The sequence below is a fragment of the Falco rusticolus genome, chromosome 2, assembly GCF_015220075.1.
Source record: "Falco rusticolus isolate bFalRus1 chromosome 2, bFalRus1.pri, whole genome shotgun sequence".
NCBI classification, from domain to species: Eukaryota; Metazoa; Chordata; class Aves; order Falconiformes; family Falconidae; genus Falco; species Falco rusticolus.
Genome location: NC_051188.1, coordinates 63,002,702 through 63,022,821, shown reverse-complemented (window position 1 = coordinate 63,022,821; position 20,120 = coordinate 63,002,702). Strand labels below are relative to the sequence as shown.

Here is a 20,120-nt window from a genome sequence, read left to right as displayed (position 1 = left end):
GATACTACTTGTGCAGTCTCTTCCAGCTAACTTCCCTGCCTCTCAAGCATCATTTATTTTCAGAATTAAGCATCCTCAGGCTGGATCTAATCCATGCCCTAATCTCAGCAAGACCCTGCCCCTGCATAGCATTGCTCTGCATCACCCAATGCAGATATGATTGTGGCTTCCATTTGAATGTCACCCACATAGGAAGAAGTTAGAATTTTCATACCTGGTCACTAATGCACTTGGTGTTATAGTCGGGGACAAAGCGTAGTTGTTAGTAACTCAGTATGGACCATGTTAGAGAGAAGATGAACTCTTGTTGATGAGAGGAAACAATTGCATCTAGTATGTGTTGCAGATATTTAGGAGTGAGGTCCCATGGTCACAGTTTGTCCTTCCAGATGGGTTTGCGCAGCAAAAGATGACATTGTCTGTTTCAGAGCTGGATTTAAAGAAGTCACTGTTACTGGGAGGAGGAACGGTAACTGGCTGTTTGCAGTTGCAGAACCAAACAATCCGTTAAATGAAAGCAAGGGCCTCTCCTAGAGCTGCTTCTGCTGTAGGAGATAGGGATTCCCTTTCTGGAAGCGTGCTGCTTACATCTTGTGTATTTCTGTTGTACATGATTGCAAGTGACTGTCACTTCTGGCACTCGTCTCAGAAATTTCTAGTCATTTTTATGAAAGATATGGGTGAAACTTTTTTTTCTCTTCAGGAACGGTTTCCACACAAGGGTTTTCCTCCACTTCTTTTTTTTTTTGAAAGGCAGTTTTTGAAGCTGGGTTTTATGGTATGGCAACTCTGCTGGCTGAAATCTTATGATTGGGCAACTATTCCACTGATTTACAAATTACATCCATGAGATGCATTCATACACTGTAGTTCATACTGCAATTTAGTTTGCTTTAAGAATGGTCATGCAGACTAAGTAGTAGGCTCATGAATTCGCCATACATTATCCAGGTTACTGGCCTTGCATTTGCATTGCTAGACCAGCTCTTGCGACTTCACCATCATCCAAGTCCACGTCTTGTCGTGGCACACAGTTAAAGCATGTGAATTGGCAGGGTAGATCAACAACCAAATATTAATGATGCTGCATGCCTTTATGAGGTATAACAAATCTGTTGTATTACCGTACAAGTAAGCTCTAAAATAAAATTAAGCCTTCTGGGACTTATCTGTGGTGTGAAAGGCCCCATACAGGACATGCTTAGTGAGGGCACACCACAGATTGCCAAGAGCAGGATAGCCATTGGCCCGGCTGTGTGCTTGTCCAGCACTGTGTACCTGTAAAAAGCCAACCTAAGGATTCTTCAGAAAAGAACAACTTGAGCATTTGGAGAGCGGTTTGGTTTTGTCCTTGAGCTTTTCACTGCCAACAGTACCTTAAGGTCACCTTACTGCCAGCAGTGTCTCCTGGTCAGGAATAATCAAAAACTTTCTGTACCTTTACACTTGTTTGTTAGAGCCTATTTGAAGTTTGCTTGTGATTCAAGTATTTAAGATGTTTTAGGGCAGCTTGCACATTTATTTGAAGTAGCACTCAAAACGGAAGAGACCAGAAGAGTGTATGAGGAGGGGAAAAAAAGTATGTAAATTAAGGCTCCTTCTGACTTGTGTTTCAGAATGAATGCTTTCATGCAGTATTTGAAATTAGTCACTATTGTCAAGAGAAAACAACACATTTTTAATTGAAGTGGTTTGTTTGTGGTTGGTTTTTGTTTTTTCTAATATGTTAAAGGAATACACGTTTTTCTGGATAAGAATGAAGTATTACAATACCTACAATTTTTTATGTTCCATTACTCTTCCACAATGATTTAAAATGTCTGGAAATAATACATTTGAGGTTTTGCAAAGATAAAGTTCAGATGCTTTCTTCTTTACAAAATGGTGACACACAGCCATCTAAAAGGAAGGAAGGATGTGAAAAATAAGACCAAAGGAAGAAGGCTGCTCTCCTAATGAGTATAGCAGAATCTTCTGTGGTACTAATTGCCTAATGTTTCCATCTTCCCACAGATGCTATTTTTGTATAGAGTTTTTCCAAGGGATGAAATAGTGATTCCGTGATCTAAAAAGTGATCTGAGTTACTGTAACATCAGGCCTTGATTGGGGTGGTGTAAAAGCATTCGTATTTTTGATATGCGAACATTTCAAGAAGACTGTTTCAGTACATTGTATGATGACCTGCTTCTGAGCTAAAAACAGTGGGTTTTTTCAGTTAAAATAATTGTCTTTACCCAACCAACTCTTAACTTTGGTTGTGATATTTTTTGGATCTTTTCAGAAAGTCTGCCAAGTGTGGAGACATGAGATGACTTCGTAATGTGCTGGTTTTAAGACAGAATGAAGGTTTTAGCACATGTGAGAAATAAAACTGCTGTGTTGAATGCATATACATTATTATTATTAGGAATTAAATTCCTAATTATTAAAATTAGGAATAAATACTGATAAAAACAAGATCCTGCAGTGGAGGTTAGAGAATTCATGATGGTCTTGCTTTGAATTTGGCCAGTTGGAAGGTCTCTGCAATTCATAAGGCTTTATAACTTGGAAAATTAGACAAAATCTAATCATATTCACTAAATGAATGGGTGCCCAAAGTTATGCTGCTGTAGCCATATCTAAATGAGTAACAAGATTTTTCAGAATCGTTGGGTACTCGTGGAGTTTCTGATCACATTCTTAGGTGATGTGATGGGTGCAACACTCTATTGAAAGGCTTTGCTGCAATGGTTTGGATCTGCTTTGTGCTCTGCAAGTTTGAAAGTTATGAAGCATGTTTTGATTTGTACAGAGGAAATACTAATACCAATGTTAATGCTGTTGCTAAACTAAGCTTTGCAGGTGTTTTTCTCTTTTCCAGTAGTGTTTCTGATGACTTTTATTTTTTAAACTTGGATGGTCTAAGTATTGCCCCTCTCAGCAATATTATCATTTAGTTGCTCAAAACCTCTTGGATGTTCAGAACCCCTTGAAGGCCTTTTGACTCACATGGCCTATTTGGCATCACTTTTGTCTCTTTCTAGAAGGAATTGTGAGAAGGTGACAGATACTGTGGGTGTGCATCAAGGAAAAAAAACTAGCCATCTCTTCTTTCAGTCTGGGTGCATTTTCTGTTCCATCCTTGTAGCTATTCTGCTGCTGTGTACACTTTGTAAATTGCTGTGGGATACGTTCCTTCTGGGAGATGCTGTGGCACGAGCATGTTTGTGACTACAGATGCTTGGATTCTGAATTCTGTTGAAGTCCATTGATGAGAAATTAGTTCAGATTTTTTGGGGTTTGGTTTTGTTGGGTTTTTTGGTAGTTGGAGTTCAAAGGAGTGCCAGATAGATCAAAATTGCAATGTATAACCTTAACTGTGCTTCTGTGGAGGTGTATGCAGGTTCTGGAATCAGAATGACCTTCTCCTCCTGCCCCTCCCCCTTGGGATAACCTGCTGCTGTTCTTCCTGCTGTGGTATTTGCCAACCAGAACTCCTAATCCCACACATCAGTGCTTTTTCCTGCTTTCCTTTCTCCGCCCTGAGTGCTCTGAGTAGTGCCAGCCTAAGGTGTTGCTCATAGAGGTCATGCTTCATGAAGAAATGACAGAAGGGTTAAATAAAAGAGTCTGTCTGAGGTGGTGTTGGAATGTGGACTGCTGGGGAAATGGGCTGAGCTTACCTGGCTGGTTTTTGTAGGTGAGAGCACTTTTGCTCCACATGTTTCCTAGGCTTCCAGTTTTGATCGTGTGTGATGATAGGGTTATAAACTGTTCCATCTCTGATGACTCTGAGGACTACTGAAAGTTGCACAGTTTAATCATAAAAAGAAACTTCTGTTTCTTTCTAGCACTCTATATGACTTTGATTAAAAGTTTCATCTTTATCTTAATAGGCTACTTTTCAAACCCAAATTAATTTTAATTGAAGATCAAATGAACTGTTAGAGACGGGGAACAATAAATATTGTAAAAACTCAATCTAAATAAATACCTCCTTTGAAGCAAGCACTAGTGAAATTAAGGGACTAATTCCCTTGTAAGACTTTTGCTTACATTAAGTCTGGTTAAAATATGATAATGGTAACTTTATCAAACAGACTGAATGTGACCTAAAAGCTTAAATTATTTAATATTTGACTTTTTTTTCTGTTTCAATTTATGAATTACATCAGCCAGAAATATGACCTATGAGAAATCCAAATGGAGTTACCATTATCCCTGTGCAAGAAATGTGAGCAAGTGTGATTTTGGCTTTACAAGAATGCTTTTTCATAATCACCCTTTGGTTTCTTTGAAATATATGTACTGTTTTTGATCTTTAGCGTGCAGATTTCTGATCTGTGAGACAGTCAAGAGGATGACACATTTAAATAAATTTTAAAAAAATCCTGGAAGATAACCATAGACTCACATAACTCCAGTCTAAAGAACAGTGCCAAAACCGAAGGGACCCCGGGTAGTGATGAATACTTGCAACACAGCTGTAAGGCAGTACTCACAAGTTTAAGGTTATGTATAGGCAGCATCGATGCCCTTTTGGTTAACGAGCCACTTTTATTAAGTAGATGTGGTAATTTTAATGACTTGAGGGTTTTTTTTAAGTTTTCACACAGTGTAAATATGAGATTTCAAAAAAGTGTTATTTAGATGTGTGGTTAAAAGTGTGGTCTGTTCTAGGGAGTGATTTGGGAATACATCTGGAGCATTAAGGATGTTGCTATGAGAATGACATGTTCTGAACTTTGAGTTTGAATATGACTTTTGCAGATGTGCTGGCATTGAAAGGTGGTCTCGTGATGTGACTTTGGGTGGTTTTGCTTACATTTATCACTTCTATTCCTATTTTTTGGGGGGCACTTGTTACTTAAAAATATCAATATTTGCATTTCTTGTAGTGAAATTGTTAAGCTGGACATTTTTTCATCCATGAATCTACTCAGAATATTCTGAAACAGCTAGACTAATTTATAGTTTGCAAACAGCTTTAATTCTAGCAAAATGCTTTTCAGTTAGAACTGTGTATGAGTCTTCCCATTTCTTTTGTACATGACTTGAGGCAATTTTTAATTACCTGAGGATAATTTTCTTGGATTTATGCTTGTATGTTAGTGTTGGGAACATATTGCAGATCACAAGGATGCATACTTATGGATGCAGGCTAATTATAAATTTTAGATTTCTTTAGCAAAGTTACAAACTGTGTGTGCTGTTAGATGTACTCTGGATTACATGTTTTCCAGAGGTGTTCATAGGCTGGGAAGGCTCTAGGAAAGATCATTGGGAAGCTCCTTTTCAACATCTGACTGAGTTCCCCAAAATTTGCAAATTACGGCGTGAAGGCGTGTTGCTAGTGCCACAATGTATGATCATTTTTGACAAATATGAAACCTGGCTAAGCTTGCAATCACATTACAATTAACTGCTATTGTGAATTCAGCTAATATTCATAATGATCTGAAGTTGATCAAACTATTTTGAAAATGAGGACACTATCTTACAAACCAATAGGAATGAGGTTATTAAACAGAAGTCATACAGGTATAGAAAATGGAAAGTAACTATCGAATTCATTCAAGAATTTAGACCAGCGTAACTTTAGACATACTTTGAACCTCCTTCCACTAATATCAATAGAAATGGAAGTGTCTTTGTTAGTAAGTGAAAGTTATACTGTTGGAGAAGGGAATACAATAAATAATATTTCATTTTAATTGTAAACTCTGTGGATCTCCTTTTTTTTTGTCACAATAGCATGCAGTAACTCATAAATATATCCCAATAAAATGATAAATGCTTTTGATAATTAAAGTACTTGTGAAGCCTACGTCAATCTTACACCCCCCACACGTCAGGCTGTTCCTAGACAGTTCAACCTGTGGTCCTGCTTGCATTGTCTTGCCCCTCCACTGTGGCAGCATTTTTTTGATTGACCCCACCCAGCATGAAGGTGGTTCAATAAGCTAAAATGGGCTGTTAAAAAAACCGTGGGGAAAAAAGTCACTGTATTTAGTCCTCATATATTTTAATGCCAGGATGGTTTTGGTGTGTGCTAGTGGCAACACAGGAGTAGGACTTGAGCTGCGGAAGGGAGAGGACAAACCTGTGGCAGGTCCCACCAAGACTGAGCTCCATGGCTTTACCTGTTGTGTGAACCAGCCTTTCAGTGAGTTGCAGGAGGCGTGGCCTTCGTTGTGTCCTTCGTCTTGCCATTTGGGTGCCTTGAGCCTATTAATGGCAGGATATTTTTTGGAAAAACTCTAAAATTGTTACTCAGCCCTCGTATATAATAACCCATGTTCAGTGATTATGTTCAGTGATTTCAGAAATTTTTGATTGATTTTTTTGACAAAGAATGAGGTCTTTAGTATTGAGCTTTTACGGGATGGATGAGCTTGGTTTTTTAATTCTAGATAGCAAGCAAGGATGTTGAAGCCTTTTTGTGTCTGCTTGCTTCTTGTTAATATGTGGAAGAAATCTTGTAGCTGAATATTAACTGGCTGCTTCTCACTGTTTTTAAATAAACTGTTCACAAAATATTTACAGCTATATCTCAATGTTCATCAATGTTTGCACTTCTGCTGACCTCTACATGTGGAATGCAGGTTCAACAAATGTTTAATTTTACTCAGCTATAGCTTTTCCATCACTCAGGAAGTGGCCATAGAAAGGAATGGATTTTCAGCTTCTCTTCTAAATTGCGTTATTTCCGTTTCTGCAATGAAAGCTATTTACTTTTCTTTTTGTACTTAATTAGTACGGCATTTTTGTAAACTGTCAGATATTAAACACTTCCCTGGATGCTCATGAAGTATGTTTTTATTTATGAAATGCAGTCAGCAACTGAAGTGGTACAATAAAAATTACGCCATATGCTTTACAAGAGGAAGAAAATCAATTTTTGTCAGCTTCCTGTCTAGTCAACAAATAAACATAAAAGAAAGAGAGGACTAGCAAGTTTGTTTCCTTTTGCGTCTGGCAAATGTTGCGCACTAAAATAATATTTCCTGTCGCTATTTTGCTCTAGTGTTCCAACACTTAAATTTTTACTAAAACTGGATTTTCAAATGTCAGTTTTTAAAAATATGGGTTTGAGAAAATTGTGTCTGTTTTTCATTTGGGCCAGACGAGTAAATTAGGGTACATGTGATTAATACTGATTTTATCTTGTGACTAAGTTTTAAAAACGCCAAAAGAATCCAATTGACCAGCCACATTGCTGTGAGCGTGTTCCACAGCTGAAAATGAAAAAAAATGAGCTGTTTGAAAATCAGTCTAGTTTAGTCCTTAGTTACTGATTTTGAGACAAATGGCCTTTTAATAGATAAGTTTCTTTGCAGTACAATGTGAATCTAGAATGTCACAATCCAGATTCCAAGTGAAAATGTTTTCTGGACTAAAGAGCTGATTTGTATAGGAAGACCTGACAGGATAGTTCCTGCCAGTGTGAATATTCTGATGTGTTTATATAAGGAATGAATTCAGAGCAAGTTAGAGGATTTGGGCTTCCGGACTTCAGCCACACGAATGATTTGCATTGACTTGCTCTGAACATATTTATGCCGTAGGACTCAACTAAGAAGTGGATCCAACAGGAGGTGTAACCACCTCAGGCATGGATTTAATGGGACAGAGTGTGAGATGTAGATCATCTAATCTGCGCCTAAGGCCCTTTTCCTTCCCATGTGAGATTGATGTTTGTTGGATGAATGAGGAAGACAACAACATCCTGAAAGGGATCCAGTTCAGCCACTCCCTAAAAGACTAATATACACAAGTGCCCAGAGTTCTTGCAAGTCATACAAGTCATTGTTAGCTTTTACATCCCTGTGTGGTGATAATGCTGCTCATCAGGTAGCAGATGTGAACTCTTCTTCGTAGCTCCTAATTCTGAGAGGAATGTCGCAATCCATAAATTAGACTGTAGTAAAGCTCATCTTCATTCTTTTTGTGGAAGTCAGGTGTGTGAGTGTGTTTGTGAAAGAGAGAGGTTGTTGCTCACTGAGAGAGATATTTCCCTGCTTCTGGCTTTGCCTGTGCAGGATCTAGAGCCACCACCTTGCTCCAGATGTGAGTTGCTGCCTCAGCCATGGGATGTTGTAAAGAACTTGCAAAGTGGACTCGTGAACTGAAACAGTGATTTGGGACTTGCTTCTCAATGATCTGTTGGGTTGCTGAAATTTACAGGTGGTTTGAGGGTTAGGGTTTGGTTTGTTGGGTTTTTTTTTTCCCCCATCTGATTTTTTCCTTATCTCTAGACCCTTTCTTAAAGAACACCACCATTTGGACACGCCCATGAGTATTACTACTTAGCTGGTGCTTCTCAGAGAGGAGTGAAGAGGCCTTTGGGACCATTTGCTTGCAGCAGCAATGAAAGAAAAAGCACACTTTTGCCCTTTGGTTAGTTGTCTGTACTTCTGAGCAGTAGTTTGTCTGTACTTCTGAGCAGTAGTTGAGTCCATTTCTTTACTGAGAAGGGGCTTTTGTAAAACCTTGAGCTTTGCATTCTCCTGTGAAGACAGGCTGAGAGAGTTGGGGTTGTTCAGCCTGGAGAAGAGAAGGCTCCAGAGAGACCTTACAGCAGCCTTCCAGTACCTACAGCGGGCCTACAAGAAAGCTGGAGAGAGACCTTTTACAGGGGCACGTAGTGATAGGACAAGGGGGGATGGCTTTAAGATGAAAAAGGGTAGATTTAGATTAGATATTGGAAAGAAATTCTTTACTGTGAAGGTGGCAAGACACTGGAACAGGTTGCCCAGAGAAGCTGTGGATGCCCCATCCCTGGAAGTGTTCAAGGCCAGGCTGGATGGGGCTTTGAGCAACCTGGTCTAGTGGAAGGTGTCCCTGCCCATGGCAGGGGGGTTGGAACTAGATGATCTTTAAGGTCGCTTCCAACCCAAACCATTCTATGATTCTATGAAGATAAATTTCTCTTGCAAGTTGGGGTTCTTCAACAGCCATGGCCATATCCATCTGGGGTCTTTAAATATGGAGTATTTTGAAATGTAGTTTTGAAATGTAGCCAGAACTGAGTGAAGCGTTTCTGGAGTGTGCAGTCTTTAGGAGAAAAGGCCTGGATGTGTCCTGAAGAGAAGGCAGCTCATAGTCAATGGCATCCTTGACAGAAGCAAAAGACAGAATTGAGTGGCCTGTGAAGGAGCAGAGAAAGCAATGCTTCCCTGTACAGCCTTTTTAGGAACCCAAACAGATAAATGACTAAGAACTTGTTGCAAAACCCATTAGTTTAACTGAACCAAAGTTGTAACTTGGAGCTTAAGAGAAGATGCCTATGTAGATTGTTGACTGTCAATTTGTTAAAATACTTGAGAAAAATGCATAGGGTAAACTTCTGGTACTGCTTCCAGTCCAAAATTGTGATAGGTTTATAATGCAAATACTCCTAAAACAGATTTCACTTTAGGAAATGCTCTTCCAATTTTAGGCCTGCCCTGTGATGCTGCAGTTTTTAGAACTGGCTGGCTGCAACAACTGGCTGAATGAAATATTTCACTAGAGCAATTAAATGCAGATTTTTTACTGTAGCAGTGCTATTACCATAGGATGAACCTGTTTGGAAGATCTTTGAGATCTGTGGGGAAGAAGAGCAGGTTTATAAAATGAATTTTTGTGTGTGTTTTGGCTGGCTGCTAAGTAGACTAAACATGATATACGCTTTTTAAATCCTGTGTTTGACAAGGATGTTGGACTGCTGTGGTTACTACTGCTGTTTCCAGAATACTGTAATAAGGTTCTTAAAATGTACCAATTAATTGCTCGTTAACAATCCTGTGACTCTTTGTTGAGCCTGTTGGCCAGAGTGAGGCTACCACTACCTTACCTTTCTCCTCTTCCTGGTGTTATTAGGAGAGGAGTCAGCTAACCTCCTATCTAGTGCTGTGAAGTGCAAACGGTGTACTTAAAATTGTTTATGTTAAGCATCTTTAATTTCTTATTTCATTGTCACAATTTTTGAAAAGTTTAAGGTTTCTTTTAGAAGAAAAGACAACTTCACATGAAATGAGTGTTATTTTAATCAAGAAATCATTTAGACAGTTCTGGTAAGTTTATGCCATAAAACCCGCATACAGACTAGTAAAATTTGATAGTGTTTAAATACTCCATCTGACAGTCCTCCTGGAAGGATTTTAATGACAAGTCATATATACCTGCAATATGCCATGGAGGCCAGCGGGGACTTCCCTTAATGTTTTCCTTGCAGAAGCTGCAGCATTTGACATGTAGGGGTAAATCTTCTTGGTAACAGGATGCTGCACCTGTCAGATGGGGCCGTGTGTTGGGGATGCTCACACCGTGCAGGTACAGCCACAGCTTCAAGGAGTGGCTCTGCAGTGGCAGTCTGTCTGTGCTGAAGGAATGCTGCCAGCACGCCTGCAGAACCCTTGCTGCAGGCACTGCGTACCCACATAAAGCTGCATCACTTCCTAAGTCATGCCAAATCAGGCTCGGGGAGAGCTGATGGATAAGGAACTGGTGATGGGGAGCAGAGGACTAAGAAGGAGCAAGCGGACACCGTTCATGCAGTGTCTGTGACATGGAGGCAGGAGGCCTCCTGGGCAAGGTCCGGCCCAGGGTGATGGTGTTGCCTGCACATGTGCACACAACCTCCTCCGCTGGTGATCAGTCACAATGTGGGAGGGGGTTAATGGGACATTAGGAGTTACATGAGCAAAATTGCAGTGCTCAGAGCCCACCCAGAGGAAAGCCCTGCTCAGGCAGTATGAGTTCAAAACACCGCAGTCTGTATCTGTGCTGGATTGTACGCTGCCTGGGTTTCCTCTCTGGGCCCAGATCTAGAAGTCCAGTTTATCTTCTTCTGCTTTTCTCACATTCTTTGGTGTGCATCCCAACCAAGAGGATTTCACCTCTCTGTTTATTTAGTCTGCGCAAGGACGGCCAAGAAAGAAGCCCTCCACTTCCCCCCAGCACTGTCTTGTTTTAAAGCTATTACTTTTAAATGTGTTTATGTTGATGTTTATCAGCTAAGGAGGGGAAAGCACCACTCATGGACTTGCAGTAAACGCTTGCAAAATGGCTTCACTGGCTTCCTGTGTATCCCTTCTGAGGCATCTCCTGTGCCTTCAGGTTTACAAAAGTGCCTTGAAGAGGGCTGGGGCACTGGAGCGCTGCAGGCTCGCCCTTGCATTGCACTCCGTGGTGTGACAGGGCTTGCAGCAGCCACGTGAGTACTGGTTATTAAAGGGGAGACTTAGCGATGGCTGTGGACAGCGTGGCAGAGAGATGGCGTCTCCATCAGGGTAACCGCCCCGCAGCTGTGGGGGTGGTACTGTGCCCTTTGCGGCCCATGGTGGTATGTGCAGGCTGTCCCTGCCGGGCTGGCGGCCACCACCGCCTCGCCCTCAGCATCTGCCTAGTTCTGGTGGTGCTGCGTTTTGCCTGCCTGCTGGAGCTGCTTTCAACTGGGCTTTCAACCACGCCAGCACCCATGCCCGAACTTATTATTGGTGCTGTTGTGCTTGTGAAAATGGGGATGCGTGCTGAACAGCAAAGGCACAGATGCTGGAGAAGCTCCGAGACATTTCTAGAAAGCAGTTAAGCCCTGTGGGGGTGGGTTTACTGGGAGGATGGCAAGGAGACTGATGCTTGTCCCCTGACATCGCCGGCCACTTCTGGTAGAGGCAGAAGTTATGGGACACAATTGTAATGACGCTGTTTCCATCTTGCCATGTTATGGCTGCATCCAGCCTTGTACTGCTAGCTGGTGCTGGAAGCGGCTGTGCTGATCCATCCCAGAAGGCAGCAAGAAAAACAAACTCCTGTGATTTGTTTCAGAGGCTGCAACCTGTCCGTCTCATGAACGAGAATGAAGATTTCCCTTCAGCTTGTGTGCCTTGCGGCTGCTAACGCTAGTTACACTAAAAAGGCGAGTTAGAAGGCAGGGCATTTGGATCTGCATCGGGCAGGGCAAGGAACAGTTTGCTTTGTACGCTCCCGAGTAGTTGCATATGAGGCGGGTGGTAAGCTCTGCGAGAGCCATGGTGGTTCTGCAATAGGTTCTCCTGTCCTTCCCTCATATTTTTTTAAGTTAGCAAGAGGAGGAACGGGAGTTTCTCAGCTGTATTGCCTGGATCCAGTTTGCCCATTCACAAAGTAGAAGCATAAGGTAGGGATTATTGGCAACGGTTACCATAGTTGAATTTAGGAAGGGTTGTGCCCTTTGAAATGTATTCTTGAAAGCGCTTGTCACTGGTTGTCAGAGAGGCCTGGAGTATGCTCTAATCCTCAGCTGTTGGTGAAGTAACACCAGTGACTCTAATACCAGAGGATCTTACTGGCACCTGGAACCTTTTTCACTTCTTTGAAAACATAACCGAAAGCGGAGTTCTTAAATAGAAAAAGGGTACAAAACCTACTGGACTGATACTCACTTGGTGAATACAGTATTCTCTGCTTGCTGGAGGCTAAGCAGGATCTGTCAGTCTGTGGAAACAGACCTGCTAGTAGATAATGCTGATGAGAAACTTTATAATGATCACACCATTAGTTAATATTCACAAACCAGTTTTCTGCTTTGAACTGTGCAGAACTGAGTGTTATAATGCACTGTTCTGAAGATTTCGCTAAGTAAGCAAATACCTTGACTGTTGCCAGAACTTCCTGTAAAAGAATGTACTTAAAGGAAACAGTTGCTTTAAATGCCATTTTTGTCCAAATGTGGAATGACAGGAATAACTTTATATTTCCTGTAAGCTAACTGGAAGCTCCCTGGATTTGCATTGCTTTGTGAAAATGATGTTCACATCACCAACAGGAAAGTCATGTTCGCAAAGCAGCTTTCAGGGGACTCCCATGACCCTACCTCCAGGACAGACCTCTAGGGAATTTAGAAAAGAATGTTCAAAAATGAGGTCCCAGCAACAAAATATTTCAGCTCCAGCAATCTGGTATTCTTTTGACTAAGAAGATGTGCTCTTTTGTAAAACATCTTTTTAGACCAGTGCTAATTTACAAAATAAGTATTTTCTGAAATAATTAATAGTAAGCATTTAAAAATTTACTAATATTGCACTGAATGGCTAAAATACGCTGGAGAGCTCCGATAAGAATCTGTGGTCTGTCTGCAATTTTTGTATGAACATCCTGTATGATTCTGGTAATGCTAAAACAAAAACAACAAAACAACCCTCCTCCTCAGCCAAACAGAAAAAAACCCTGCCAAAAACGACAAACAGCCCCCCCCATGTCCCAAGAGCCATAATGAATTTTTTCCCAATTGCCCTCGATAGAGCTTTTCTTATAATCAGTTGATTTTCTGAAAATTGTACAAGGCTTTTAAATAAAACCAGAGCTGAATTGTTGTAAATTAGTTCAAATTTCATAGCTCACAGTGATATTTGAGACAGTTAACTTGACATTCCTTTCAGATATTATCTATGTGTTAATTTGGGACTCGCTTAAATTTTCCCTTAGACTAACAGGGATACTGAATTGACACACTGATGCACTAGTAACCGTGATGTACCGTGGTTTTCCACTGTGTAGGTTTGTTCCAGGAGATTTTTCATCTGGTCTAAAGCAGCCTCTAGAAGATTTATTAGAACACCTTTGCATTGATAGAGAAATGAGTGGGGACCACTTGTGCTTTCTTCTGTCCTACTTATGTACATCAAGCTACAGCCAAAGGAGGTCTACAGGGGAATGAGTATATTAATTCTTATCCATGCAAGGTTTAATAAACCTTTGGAGATTATTGGGTTGCACTTACTTCCATTGCTTAAATGTAGGCATCTGGTGCCATATGAGATATTTACATAGGCCTAGCAGATATGACCTGAGACCTAGGGGAGAGCTGTTGCCACCTGGCCTAGCAGCTTGAAGCAGGTGGTATCCCACAGGACATCTTGAATGGCACTGTTCTTCTGTGCTCTGTAAATACTGGATCTGTGGACATTTGAAATGACATGACCAAGGACTTCAAATAACTACTACATGACAGAAACTTCCAGTGTTTGCTGACTAGAGCTGAACTTAATTTGGTGACCTAGAAGGTGAAAGCTGTAAAACCAATAAGCCTTCCTTTGGTTCAGGGAATTCCCTGAACAGTCATAATTGAAGTCTACCCATGATTTGCTGGGGAAAAAAAGGGGAAAAAAAGGACACAAAGATAAGCTGCCAGCTGTGGTGTTTCTTTTTCTTAATGGTGGAGAAAAAGAAATTGGGAGAGGAGGAAAGACTGGAGCTTGCTAACCTTATAAAATCATGAAGTGGTGCCTTTTGTCCATTATTTATCTGTCCATAGACATCCAAAATTGATGCGTTTACAAATGAAATGAGAACTGTGCTCAATTTCTGCTCTTGCTTTAAGTCCTGAAAATGAAGGTCTGGCAGATGCTTTTTTCCTGAACCATTTTGAGAGTTGAGGTTCCAATCATCAGTCTGGCACAACTGGCTTTGTATCAACTCCTGTAAGGGAGTATTACTAAATTTTGCTAACTTGATAAGACAGTCTGGATTTTTTTATTATCCTCTTCATTCTAGCTAAGTGTAAATCAGAAGTTTTAGCAACATGATTTTTTTTAAAAGTTGTTAATGGACTGCAAAATCAGTTAAGAAAAATATCAAGGTTAACTGGATTATCACAGTGGTTTTCTCTAATGGTACTTTGCACACAAAAGAGCAGTTTGCCTAATTCAGTACGGTTGTATCTAAAGGGTAAAGACAAGAATAGTAATACAGCCAGGGAGCTATTTTGACATTCTGAAGAGAGAAGAAAATAATGAGAGGAATGCAAGATAAGTGTCGCAGTTGGCATCACCTCCCTATTTCTGTATTTGGTGGGATGTGAGACTTGAAGATGTTACTGATCAAGCTCTCATGTCAGTGACATGAGTTGTACATATGTGTGCTTAGGAAGAGGTGAAGTGTCTGCTACATAAGGATAAATCTGTCGGGTTAGCACAGGGGTGGAAGGGGGTGGGTTTTGTGGAGGAAGGCGATTCAGACTTAAAGCTGTCACTGTCAAACAGGCATCTCGTTGGCATAGCCATTCTTGGAGTTTCAACTTGCAACTGGTGTTGAAATTCAGCTCACAGTGGAGTTCGAACTAAAGCGAAGTAGAGTGAGAAATTACACCGTTTCATCTGAAAACTTCATCAGTTTAAGTGTCATGTCTAAACAGAATATGTCATTTTGTAACGAATGAATCATGAGATTAAATAATCGTGATGATTTTTACTCTCTGAAGCATTTCAGCTATGAATTAGAAACACTGTGAACAGTCAGAGAATTTTGGTATCTCTTGTTAAGTCTCACCATTTATCTGTTCAGAGCATTTTCAGTCATTTGAAAGACATTGTATTTTGGGCAGAAGTGACTACATTCCCTGGAATGAGATTTTAAACATCAACAGACTTCAGTAAACAGCAAGAATTTAATTAAATCTCTACCTTACACATGTGCTTTACAAGATAATATTTGAACTCAGTTGATACCTGTGCAGTTAGTCTAAGCTGGTAGCCAGCTCAACAACTGAAACTCAGCAAGCAGAGTCTGAACAGATGTTGTGGGAAAGAACATTTGTCTTGAAAAAAAACACTTCTGTATGAGAGTGGAGCGTCCAAGAACTGACTCGGCCTTTGTATTTTTTTGGAGATCTCTGTAGCCTCCAGAAATGGTGCATTTCCAAATACGGCAGTTGTCTCCCTCCTAGGCTGCTCATCTGGCTGTTTGCATCGTTCCTGTGCAAGTTCCAAGCCGTAGTCCTCAAATGCCAGGAAAGTAGCTGGATGTGGAAAAACAGGGCAAAATGCAACAAAAGTCTGTAGCTACAATCTGACAGATGTCTTGCAGGCTGCAATGCAGAACAGAGTTTCTTCTGTGTGCTGCAGGAACTTTAGCAGCCTTCTCAGCTCTGTCACTGACAGGACAGTGGCTGAGAGTGTGCCTAGAGTGCGTAGAGTCCTAAGGCTCAGTGCGTGTGTCACGGAACTTACAGGTCTGGGTTGGGGTGTCCACTCATTAGCAGCACTTTTTTTGAACTATCGCTGTCCTTTAGGCAGTCTGCATGTAGCGTGTTTGTATGTGAGATGTTGAAGAGATATAATTTTTTTATAGTTTAATACTGATTTGCTAGTGTGATTCACTAAGCTTATCAGTTGCAGACAGTCTGGGAGAATGAAATGGAACGGAAATGCTTGTTAAAAAATGAAGCGATTTATATCGCTAAAATGAGCTTCTGCTTCTGGGCTGACTGATATTTTGTGGGAGGAGTAAGATTAAATGAGTCTTCAAATATTATGTGAGAGGCTGGCCTGTGTTGCAAGGAAGCTATGGCTATTTGAAAACTGCTAGCCTACCATGCAAAGTAGGTGAGGTATCACGGTGCACCTGGCCAAAATCTTTGGATTAGTCAGTAACTGGCTTCTAGACAAGGGATAAAAACCCTGCCTTTTCATTCATCTCCCTGCCCCCACCTTGATTATGCTTCCTGCCCAGCACCATTACTTCTCTGTCTGGACACTTGGAGGAGAACAGTGATTGCTCCAAGCTCCATGCATTAAAGAGGATGTCTGGGAGATAGGACAAAACTATTTCTCTCAATTTGTCTCATCTCTAGTCATGTGTGACAGGAAATCATGAACTGGATTCTTCATATCATGAGACTGATTTAAGATCATAGAAGTTTAGAAATAACTAATAATTTGCACAGTTTCAGCTTTCTTACCTTGTGATTATTCCTTCAGGGTGAAGTTTCCCACTTATGAATTGTGTAAAGGCCTTAAGTCATTCCTAGATAAGTACCAGAAATACGTATCTCCGTATCTACAGTTTGAAAGATACTCAACTGAATTTCTAATGATTTCTGAGGAATGGAGAGCTATTGTTAATATCTATCTCATTCTGTCTGTAACCTCTAGCCCTCTGATCCTCCACATCCAATTTTCTCTCCATTTCCCCCATGGTTCTCATACAGAGCCCATACTCCTTTCTGCCCGGTCTCTACTGCTTAATCCTCCAAGGTGTGCTTCATCTCCATTAAAGGCAAAGAACAAAAATAGGTAGGATGGATCCCAGCACAAAGTGCCTGTTTCTTGCCATTGAGTAAAGGGCAACTGCAGTGACTAGTAGAAGTGTTTGTGCCTACACTGGGTTAGGTGAACCCAGACCCTGATTTCTGTGCCTGCTGTACCCATCTGTAACCACCTTCCTCTCTCCCAGTATCTCATTACTTAAATGCCCCTTTGACCTCCTTAAATTGATGTTTGATTAAAAACCTTGTTCCAGTCTGGCCCTCCCATCTTCCCAGAGGACCAGGAGGAAAAAGCTCATACTTCCTTCTAGCATATGCAGAATGTTACCACATCCCTTAGATTCAAAAATACATTTTAGTAGCTGAGGATAAATAACTCTATCCAGTAGTGGCTGTCATTATTGGCCAGCCTTCCATCCACCTGCAGAAGTTACAGTCAGTGATGGCAGGAGATGATGCTACTGTAAAATAAAGGCAGAGTTTTGTAGGGCAGGTGGCCCATTCTGACTTAACAGGATACAGCACTTGCTTGCAAATAGGATCTTATGCAGCTGTGCTCCCTGACGCTCAGTACCTTCTTCCCTTTCTCACCTTTGGTTATTGTAATTCAAGGCTTAAGAAACAGGAAAGAATGAATATAGTGGCGTCATTTTGGGGAGCACAAAAAGAGACCTAAAAGCACAGGTCCATTCTTCTGGCCATGCTAAATTTAAGAACAAAACCCGCATTAAAAATAAATAACAACATACTTTTTTTTTTCTAAAATGGTGCAGGTTAAATAACAGGCTGAAGGAAATATGCGGGGATTGACATATGTTTATAGTAATTCAGTGATGTATTTTAATTACATTCCCAAATGCAATTAAAACAGACCGCTTCTGAATTTAAGGGGTGTGTTGATAAAACTGATAACATTCTACATGATGCTGGAGGAGGAAGTATGAGCTGCAAGCATGCGTCTTCCAGCTGTGAACTCATCAGGTCTGAAAAGCTAAGGGAGGTCACAATGGGTCACTTCTTGAAATGGGAGGCCCAATGTTTTTCCAGGCGTAACCATGTACCATAAGCAGTAAAGCCAATTATTCAGTGGGTGGCACTTTTCCCTCCTGGTCAGTACTGTGTTGGCATTGCAGCATATGTTGGTATAATTTTCCAATCTAATTCTCTTTCTGCAGTATATGGTAAATGCTTGTTCTAATCAGTGTTAATTTTCGTCTTTCTGTGCATTTATGATATGGCATGGTAAAATGCTGTAATAACGTATGAGAAAAAAATCTGATTATTTTCGCTTTATGTGAATATGGAGAAAGTTTGACTTCAAACAACAAATTCAATGGATCTACATATAAACAAAGGGATCTCAACAAAAGTAACAAATTTTTCAGGAGCCGGTACTTTAGATTTATCGGACAGCCTTTAATCATTTTATTTTCAGTACTAAACCCCCATTTTTCTTTCATGCTTTACTTTAAAAACATATTTACCAAGTGAAAATGTTACTGTGTTATCTTTCTGGAGTTATGATGTCTATTGGTCTCATTGGCAGTTTTCCAAATTTAAAATGGATTAGGTACTTTTGCTTTTAATTTCCCAGAACTACCAAGGTTCCAGTCAACTGTGAAGCTCGCAGGTGTGGAGGGACAGGTGCCCAGCATGTGCGCTGAGAGCTGTCTCTGGAGAGCTGCTGTCTCTGACTGCTTCTGGATAATGGCTTAAGGGACTGCTGAAGGGTCTCACCTGCATTGGTGGAATATCCAGTGATACAAATGTTTTGCTTGTTTTCCTCCTAGTTTGTTTCTGAGGGTCATGACAACAGCAAAAGCAGTAGACTGTGAAGTTACTCACTGGTTGCTTCGTGACTATGAGGAACGGTGGGGAGTCACCCAGATGTACTGAAGTGCACACAAGTACTTCAGTAATGCAAAGTGACTGTAAGCTTTTACCTGTGCATTAATTAAGCTGGCTTCTTCCATATTTTATCACCTTTCATGTTTCATCAAAAAAAAAAAAAAGTGGCTTTTTATGATGATGTCATAAAAATCCCAGTCTTTTGATTGCTGTTGACTTGATCTAAATAAATCAACCCCCAGATCTCTCAAGTCTTCGTCTTAAGGTTTATGTGAACAAACGCGTAAAAGCTTTTAGTAGCATTTCTTAATATTAAGCTTCTTTCTCAAACACCTACTTTGAGATCTTCTCTCCCTTGCTTCTGAGGGAAGTGGCACTTAGGAGTATTTCACGTGGTGAGACCAGTTGATGGGACTAGTGAGGCCAGCTGCACAGTCCACCTTCCTTCCCTCCTGAGATGAAAATGCCCTGCTCAAATCCTCCCATCCACTTGCCCTCCAGAATTTCCCTTTACAGACTCCAGATAGACTTGGGAGTCTGTCAACATCTATGCTGAAGTGCCGTTGTCTTCTGCAGGTACAAGTTGGCTGTATTTTTACTTCAGTTTATCTAGTGTAGAAACCCTATAAGGTGATGCTCTCCTAAGGAAAGCCTTTCAGAAAACAAAAATCTCTGTAGTATCTACTGAAGAATAATTCAGACTGGTTGTGCTTTTGTTCATGTTTTCTCTGCGTTCTCCTGCTGCAATGAATGTGCTTTTGCTGAGTGGAAGGTTTCTCATCATAATGACAATTACAGTTAGTCATAGAGGGCAAGAAAGAAATATCACTTGAAATTGTGGTAGGTGTAAGAAACAGGATCAGAACCCTGGAACTAGACATTGCCTGGCCAGTAAACATCAACAATTGCCTCCATATCTAATATTTGACATTAGGAGCAGCTCCCTGGCTGTGGTTTGACTTGATTTCATAAAGTATGTCCAGGCATACTTCTTGGCATAGTTTCCTGTGGTAATTATACCAATATTTAACTTCCTTTAAAAACTATTCTCTTCCTGTCAGAATATTGCCAATTATTGATAAAAACATCTAGTAAATCAATAGCAAGAGATCTCATGGTAAACACCCAAAGGTATAGACAACATTTTTGTATTCAGAAAAGAAACAAACTCCATATTCCTCACGTCTGATGTTTTTTCTCCTTAAGCATAGAAGATAAATCATGCACTGCAGTTTCACCACCTCTTGCTTCTCAAAGCAATGGCAATTATTTATAGAGGTT

The 20,120-nt window shown here is 40.6% G+C and overlaps 1 protein-coding gene across 1 annotated transcript in view; it reads left to right on the top strand.

Moving 5' to 3' along the window:
- COL4A1 (collagen type IV alpha 1 chain) overlaps positions 1-20,120 on the top strand; it is a 124,821-nt gene that overhangs the window by 32,695 nt on the left and 72,006 nt on the right. The window lies entirely within an intron of this gene.